The sequence below is a fragment of the Numida meleagris genome, chromosome 1 (genome assembly GCF_002078875.1).
Source record: "Numida meleagris isolate 19003 breed g44 Domestic line chromosome 1, NumMel1.0, whole genome shotgun sequence".
NCBI lineage: Eukaryota > Metazoa > Chordata > Aves > Galliformes > Numididae > Numida > Numida meleagris.
This window is the reverse complement of record NC_034409.1, coordinates 24588815-24597723: the sequence shown is the minus strand read 5'-3', so window position 1 is coordinate 24597723 and position 8909 is coordinate 24588815. Positions and strand designations below refer to the sequence as shown.

At 40.9% G+C, this 8909-nt stretch overlaps 1 long non-coding RNA gene across 1 annotated transcript in view; it reads right to left on the bottom strand.

The window, feature by feature from the left end:
• The window catches only part of LOC110392580, a 60238-nt gene continuing 56576 nt past the window's right edge, over nucleotides 5248-8909 (bottom strand). The window contains exon 5 of the long non-coding RNA XR_002434493.1: nucleotides 5248-5378. This is a non-coding gene — a long non-coding RNA (uncharacterized LOC110392580). The remainder of the gene's footprint in view (nucleotides 5379-8909) is intronic.

The window sequence follows — 8909 nt, the reverse complement described above, 5'->3', positions numbered from 1 at the left end:
AAACCTCCATCACTTACACACTGAAAATCAAAGAACTTGAGGTTGACATTGCTCCCTAACTAGGCTGGTCTCCTGGTCCCCTGGGATTGGCTGGAAACTGGCTGCCACATTCAGCTGGTGATAACTGCACACTTTGAAATGGAGATGCAATTCAAACATGAGTGCTGATAGCTCTCCAGCCTTTTTCACCCACACCCAGAAAGACAGGTAATTTTCTTCATAATTCACTGAGGAACAAATCTCAGAGCATCTTAACCCGCTGCAGCATACGAACTGTGAGCTCTGCTTCCAAGCAGCCTGGTGACAGACATCTAATTGCAGCATCAGTCAGGCTGCGGTGGGACAGGTAATGCTGAACTCTTACTCTTCCCACTCTTACCATAGAAACAGATGTGATTACAAGGAAGAGGGAAGCTTTTTTCAAAAGATTCCTGAAGAAGAGAGTCTTCATTCTCTCCAATGGGAAGGCATTTTATCTTTCTTACATTAAGGGCTTTAGAGACCTTGAAGTCCCTTTAGGGAAGTTCTGGTCTCTGTAGAAATTAGGGCCTGAATTGCAAGCCACAAACAGCATTCCGATAAAGACCTCTCCTCCCTATTGCTTTTGCAGCTGCCAACCAGTTACTGCATTGGTGATCCCAAAGTCTATTTTCAAAGCATAGTGCCTGTAAGAGCTTATATTTAAGCACGATTTGCTATATGCCATGAAGTTTACTTTATTATATTTGCTATGGCTAAACTAAAACTTCCTCAGAATATCCTTTCTTTTTTCTTCTCATCATTCCTACTTTCTTCTTAGGCTACTCTATTAAGTTCAGTTCTCAAAAAAAAAAGAAAAAAAGGAAACATTCTCCAGAAGGACTTGCAAATGAAACATTATTACATAAAATGCAGGCCATGGTAATGTGTAGATATCGCAGCTAAGTGTGTTGTACGTTATTCATCAGTGCTGGAAAATTTAGCAATTCCGTCATAAGAATCTGTCCCTTCCCAAAGCTCCATCCAGTCAATAGCAACAAAATCATTAATTTTTGCCTTAGATTTACATTTTTTTTCCCCTGATTTTGATTTGATACAGATAAGAGAGATGACCACTGTGAAATGATCAGAAAAGGAACAAAGAATAGGTCTACTTCATTCTGGCCTTATGGCATTAGAAAAGTGTTTGAGCTTAGACAGCTTCTTTAAATAAATTGCCAGTCCAGAATATGACACTATATTGAAACCGAGCACACTTTTAGGCCTCCTAAATCTAATTCCTCTGGAGGGTGAAAACATATTTCTAGTGACTCATATGCTTCCTCCTCCTCACACTGATTGAGGGGATACACAGGGTTAGAAAAATGGCTCAGTTCTATTTCACTAAAAGATTTGAATTGCATCAGCTGTATCAAGGGAAAAATATCTATACCTCATATCAGTGTGCCTGTGTAAGTAAAACATATTCTAAAGCAGGAAGGCAATGCACTTCATTGGTAAAAAAAACATTTTCATATCAGTATTATTGTGTTTAAACCAGGAATTTTAAAAAGGTGATTATCACTGTACACAAAACTGAACCTGAAATTCAAGGACATTGATTGTCTAATGACTGTTTTATTAGAGGTTAGGACAAAACTTTGAGAGACATATATAGCCCAGACAGCAACATGAAAGGGCTTTGGTTCCTTGGTCTCCTATGGAAAATACTTGACTGGAAGCATACTTGCTCTGTCCTGCCCTTTTTACTAAACTGAAACTACTTGCATCTTGAGCCTTAATCTTCCTTCAGAGATAATAACAAGGGACTAAATTCTGCTTTCAGCTATAGAAGTATTAATCTGGAGTAAGGCCTTTGAAGTGGGATGCATTTTTATGCAACATATTCTTCAACAAATTCATTAAATATCTGGCTTTTCTTAGAAAATACGAATGATTGCCAGCTCATAGGAAAAGACTGAATTCACAGGACTGTGATATGAATTAGAAGCCACCTCTCTAAATGCATCATAGGCACCGCTGCTCCATTTGGCCGAGGGCAGGGGATTGTGGGAGGTGCTGGGACCTGACCCTGCATGTGGCACATGTACCGTGCTGACGGTGCTTTGGGGAAGCAGCTAACTGCTGTCTGTGGTGTTAGTGTGGGGCACATGGCTGCACAAGCAGCCCCCGGAGATCTGCATTGTGCTTAGCACTCAGGCAGCATTGCTTTCTGTGCCAGGATTTGCCCTTTAAGAGCATGCTGTGTGTCTGGAAACCCTGGCTTTTTGGTTTCTCCTGCTTTTTCCAGCTGATCTGGGAGAACAGTGAGGCAGTGCAGTGCACTGCCAAGTGAGGTGGCTTATCATTATCACAGAAGGAATTTAAAAGCTGGCTGATGTAAAAGCCTACAAGGATTAATACAGTGCAAGATTCTGCTTGAAGGATCTGGAACAGATAATAATATATTTTTCATCTTCTGCCCCCACCCTAACCTTTCATGTGTTTGCTTCTTTGATTTGCTTATTAACCTGTGATTTTTCTGGTTTTACCCTTTATTCCTTTCTTCTTTTCAAGTGTTTGAGGTCTGAAACAAATCCTAATTAACAAAAATTTGCTAAAAAATCTCATCACTGTAGATAAGATCTGTTTCTTCACCTCTGAAAATAACCTTCACACTGTATGACATGTTTAGCCAGTGCTGTGGCTGTTGACAGCAACTGTAGTGGTGAGCAAGGCATTTTCTTCTGCTGCCTGCCATCCAGAATGGCTTCAGGCTCTGTGCAGGAATGAACCATTTGCTGGCTGACTGACAAGCTGCAAGGCACACTGGTCTTTGGGGTCTGTCCTGCAGAGGAGGCTGCCTTGAAGCGAAGGGGTAAGTTGACAGAGCAGCCTTCCCACTGACAGCTGGGACCCACTGCGCCTTGAGACAGCCCAAGCACACAGCAAGGAGAGCTGGGAATTTCCTCACCCCGTGATGCCTCTTGGGCATTGCAGAGATGCACACTGTGCTTGGGGATGTTCTTGAAATGTGTTCTGGGTTTACCCACCCAGAGCTCTGAGATCTCAGCAACGGAAGATGATAGCAGCCAAATAACCCCTAATTTGCTGGCCTGCTGCTGAACACAGGTTCTCTGATGTGGAAACTTGCTGCCCAATGCGCAGAAGTGAGCAGAGTCAGTACTGGGAGAGGGGCTGTTGTATACAGGCATGGGGAATGGTGGCACAGCTCTGAGAAGTGGTCAGCATCTCAGTACCTGCAGAGTCATTAGGTAGTTGGGAGACTGGAGATCCACTCATCAGGTTGAGCTTAGAATAATTTAGGTTGAAAGGGACCTCACAGGTCACCTCATCTGATCAACTCTTCAAAACAGGGCCAGGCTGAAGTTATAGCAGGTTGCTCAGGGTCTTCCCCAGCTGAGTGCTGAAAACCTCCAGAGATGGAGATTCCACCATCTCTCGAAGTAACATGATCCAATACTTATTCACTTTCCATTCTGGAAAGAGAGGGAGTTCCCTTCCAGAGGGATCTGTGTGTTCCCTTCACAATTCATAGGCTCGCGTGTTCTAGCCCTTCCTCTCTACAAATGGCTTGCTTGGCAGTTCATATTCACCTTGCTGACATTTATTGTTTTGACCCTCGTGCCTTGTTTCATTTCTACATTACTTTGATAATTTTATCTCAAAATTCTTTAAAAAAATCTGTTTGCTGTTCCAGTGCCAGCTGTTAGTTAAAATCCCACGTGACTGCAGATAAAAGTAGGATTTTAGAGGATGCTACTTAGACTGTTCCTCATATAGTATCTCCAGGGGACTAAGTGAAATGTAATATGAACTGCTGAATGAATGCAGAAGTCATTAAAATGTGCAGACTGCCTGCACAAAGCAGAAGATGTTGAGGTTGCTTAGGAATGAGCTGTTGACTGTGGTGTAGAGCAGCTCTGCATACAGGCCAACAGCTGATGTGATGGTAAGGGAAGGAAATGGTGGCATGGAGAAGCTGGCAATGGCAAAAGAGGGCAGAGATGAACCTCCATTGAATGAGAAAGGAAGGATGACTCATTTGGATGGCTACTAGCCAAGACTGCAGACAGCACAGCCCCAGGATTGTCGAGCTTTGCCCTGTCTCCTGCGCGCAGCCTACTGAGATGAGGGCAGCAGTTGTACACTTTGTACTCTGCAATAAAAGTGTGGTTTCACACACTTCTTGACCCTCTTTGTTTTTGTTTTTGTTTTTTAAATAGAACTAAAATTTTGAATTCTTTATTTGCTGGACAGATGGGATGACTGCAATGGTCCCTGCCATCCAGCAAGCTTAGACAATGGTTTCATGGCACAGAGTGCTTGGCAGCCATACCAGCTCAAGATAACCTTGTTCTGCTGCTGCTCATTTCCCTCCATCAAATACTGCACTCAGACAATGGCTTGCAGGTCTACATGCTCCCCAGATGATTCCAAAACCTCTGTGTCACAAAACCACAGCCTTGCTCCCCAGCTGAGAGAAGCAACCTCCAGTATGTCCAGTATGTCCTTCCTCCTCTTGCCAATGCTGAGGTGTGAAGCCTTCCTGCAACATCTGCCAAGTTCTGTAAGAGTGATTTGTCTGCCCATGTGGGGAAACACAGCTATGATGACTGTGTCATTCCTTGTTGATCAGATACACTCAACCTTAGTGGTTGGTAATCACACTGATACAGATGAAGAATGTATCAGAGACTTTGTACCTGTCCTTTTGTATTTCAGATGATCCCTCTAACAGAATCTAATACATACTGGGAGTCCAGACCTGTTACTAAGCAATAAACACCTTCTTATCTGTTGCTTATCTCCTGCCCTAGTCTTATAGAGATGGACAGGTATTGGTAGATAGAGGTAGGTCATTAACTTCAGATGCTTCCTTTGCTTCAGAACTTTGGCTACATCAGCAGCAATAAAAGAAGCAGAAGAAGCAGCACCAGGAAACATTCTTAGACACAAACTTGGCTCTCTGCACTGCTGTTTCCTTAGAGCAGTCTCTTGCACCAGTCTGCATAAACCAGAACTCATAAGCAGCTCATAGATTTTGAAGTTCTCCCAGGTATGGTTCAGGAACCAGCACAGGCCAGGGATTATTTGCAATAGGAAATATGCATATTGTTGCCCTATTTGGAGAATAATAGAGTGTAATAACATTGGCGCAGGCTCTTCTGTGCCATTTGGACTCAAATAAAGGCCCCGAGGATCCTTAAAATAATTTCAGTCTCTGTTTCTAACACTGGAATCAGATCCTGATGCTCCCTCCTACAGTTTAGTCTTCCCCATTTCCTCTGCCCTGGGTTTGCTTCTGATGTTGGCTTAATACTCATGTCTTCTTAACTGTCAGTGATTTAGGATTGCTTCTTATGATTTTGTTGAGTCTCACAGATGTAGACTTCTTCCTAAAAATATCAGACACTTAAAGTAAAGAGTTGTATCAGACTCACACTTTTCTTATTTAAGAAGAAGAAGGAACAAGGAGCAAGAGAAAAAAAAAATAATCAGGAAAGAAAATAGATCAACAAATGAAAAGAAAGCTTAATGTAGACATTCTCTTCCCATAAACTAGAAAAGTTTGAAAATATGAAATAGATGGAACCTAGAGATTCAGACTAGAGGCATGCAAAAAAGGTCATCCTTTACTTGAATTTTGGAAGACATTGCATTCAGATTTTAGCAAAAGGGCAGAGTAACTGTTCTGATACAGAAAGTTCTCACCTGAATAGGAGTTCTGCCCTTTTCTCAGCTACACTGGTTTCATACTGATGTAAATAAGTTCCTTTTGGAGGAGTTAAAAAAACTGATTCATACTAACATCACTGAAGTGAATGAGGGCCCAACTGATGAGACCTGTACTTTGATGAAAATGATGGGTTTAAATATCTTTTATTCCAGGAAATAATATACACAAATTAACGAAGTCTGGGAGAAACATAAAGTTGACATCTCAAGGCCAACTGATCACAAAAGTTAACAGTCCAGTTATTTGGTTGTCTTCCAGAAATCACAGAGAAATATATTCTTTTTGGCAGCTACAAAGTGAAGTGATTGTACATGACAAACATTTTTAAGTTTTTAAAGTTTAATCTTCATTTGGAAATTGTCTTTACTCAAATAATCATTTCCCAGTAACACATCAGCTTCTTCTGTGACCAAGCTGGTCCCTGGAACTGGTCTGTGGGTGCTACCTTTCCTGTAAACATGTCGGTGATGTATTTAAATTGCTGGAAGCCATGCGTATTTTATTGTTCTTTTTTTTCATAGTAATGCTTTTATCGGCTCCAGAGAAAGTTAATTCTCCGGTTACTGAAGAGTTTCACGTGGCTGGAGTGAGTGAGGAATCTGCTTACCTGATTAGTATATATACACGTCAACAAACAAGATTTATAAGAAACCCCTTGTGAATGATTTTCTACGACAGAACCAGGACTTCACCATTCCAACTGACTTACAGAGAGAGCGTTCTAAGCAGTGTTTGCTGCTTTGATTAAAATTTTGGATGAGGTCATAACTTTAAGAGTTGCTATAGAGCTACTTTCTACTTCATTCTGTTGTTGTCGCTGATAAACAATCTCAGATTCTCACTAAACAACAGTATCTGCTCACAAGAAGAATCTGCAAAGATTAAACTGAACAGTCATTAAATTCTTTCTGAGCTTTGACATTCTTTTTAATATTAAACTTAACCTGAAGTTTGCAGAAATCTGATAATCAGGTATTGAATACTGTCGATGTGATCTTGGTGTTACCCTTGCCTTCCAAATAAGAGCTAATGACTACAAATAAGTAGATCTGCCTTGCTTTCAGAAGACATAAGGAAGTGACAGACTGATACTATGCTCACTGACAATACATAGGAATCACAGAAGGTCAGTTAATTTTTCTACCAGATGCTCTGCAAATGGAGAGGAAAGTACATGTACTTTGTTTGTGCTAAGCCTATTAATGCAGTCATTAATTGCAGCCTTCTGCTCAAACACCACCCTGCATGTAAAATAAATGAAATCTTCTCGATGGAATTGCTCTTAGTCCAACCTGACTTTTGAACAAAGACATACAGAGCTGTTGTTAATGTTTATAGTTCCTACATAGACTATATGTATGGCACCTAGAGAGAAACAAAATGAGAAACTGCAGCCTAATTCTTTTCTGAAAACACCATTCTGAATTATTTTCTTAGAGTGGCTGTAAGTATAAAACCTCCCAGTGAAAAGCTTCATCAGGTCTATACTATCAGGGTCAACTGATAGCTCAGGCAGTTACATTTTTCCTTGTTTAGCATGGCATTCTTGTCTTGAGATATGTTGTCTTGATGTGAATGTAGTGCTTTGATACTCAGTACTTGGCACAAAAGAATCAGAAACATAAGCCTTTACTTTTGTGATTTATAGGAGTACCTGGGAGCAGCCTTGTCTGCAGTGCAGGAACATGTGCTTTGCTCAGGCTGCTGCACTTTATGGACCAAGATGCTCATATTCATGTCATTCTTCCTTCTGATTATTCGTGCACCAGCAGCCATGGCAGGTTGCATGTAGATTTGCTTTATCAGATGTGGCTCAACAGGGGAGTACTGAGATGAATACCTAAATAGCTGGCAGAGCACACTTGTGCCAGCTATCTTTCTTCTACAGTGTCAAATAGCTACTTCAAACAAGGGCCATCTTGTGGATCCTATTCCATTTAGGAATAAGTATTTTCTTGTGCTTCACCATCTGAGATACAAAACTGACTCAGGGAAGACTATGGAATCCTGAAATTTTAACTTATTCCTGAGCTAGAAATGTTTCCTCCCTTCAAAAAGTTTGAAACTCTCTCTAGAGGAAATTCATACAATTACATCAGTCATTTTAGTGGAAACATGTTCTGCTCCAGTTTTGGCTTCTTTAAAATCATATTTTGATAAACAAATAGAAAACTCTGCAGGAAAAATATGTTAATACTAGTAAATTTCTGAAATTGTTTGAAAGGTCATTTTAAATTTTTGAATTGAAATGGTTTGTTTCAAGGGATGCTCCTGGAAATTTTCCCATGTAAATGATATTCTGTGAAAATGGGCAGGTTTGCAGTGTGTTGGGCTTTGATGAAACTGAGTTCCACAAGAGAAAACAATTTCGTTGATGTTCTTCTCTAGTGTGAACCTGCTTCTCTCAAGTACAGAGGCAGACAAATTACGCATGTATCCAGCTTTTATTTTACTGTGTTTACCTGCACAATACACTGCAGCACCTATCAGCAAAATGGAAAACAGAACAAAGCCATAATAACTCCGCTTATTTGCTTTAGTCAAAATGCTATTGTCTACGGAACAAGCCCTGCAACAAGAAATATCTGCCACAATTATCAGGTCAGTCGTACTTCTCATTCCTCTAACTTCCTCAAAAACAGGCCAATCCTTACTTATCTAGCAAATCTCTGTCACATCTGGACATCAGCCCTTTTTCAAGATGAGCTACATGATACAGTGGAATAAGGAGAAATAGGGATTTGTTTCTATAAATGTTAGCCCAGACTTAGTTGCATTGCTCCCTGTGGTGCAGAGATACCACAGATGGCCTTGGTTGTAGTGCGTGCCCAGGACTGCCTGTCTGCAGTTTCACATGGCTAATAATGTGCAGAGGAATCACTCTTAGGCTTCCCTAGAAAGGAATAATTTTGTCTGGCTCAGCTCACCTTGGGAATATCTTCTTTCAGAGAAACAAAAAGAAACTGTGTTATGGTAATGCAACACTATGACAATGCAAGAAGGTGGCTGGACACAGACTAGAGATGACTTTTGACAATCTTGAAACTCAAGGAATATCAAATAGTCAAGCAATAGCACACACCTAGTGCCTATCTATTAGCAAGGAGGTTGGTTGCAACCTCAGCATTTCCTACTTGCCCTGGGTGGATCCTAATGTCACCTACCACAGTGATGGATGCGTATGCTGCCT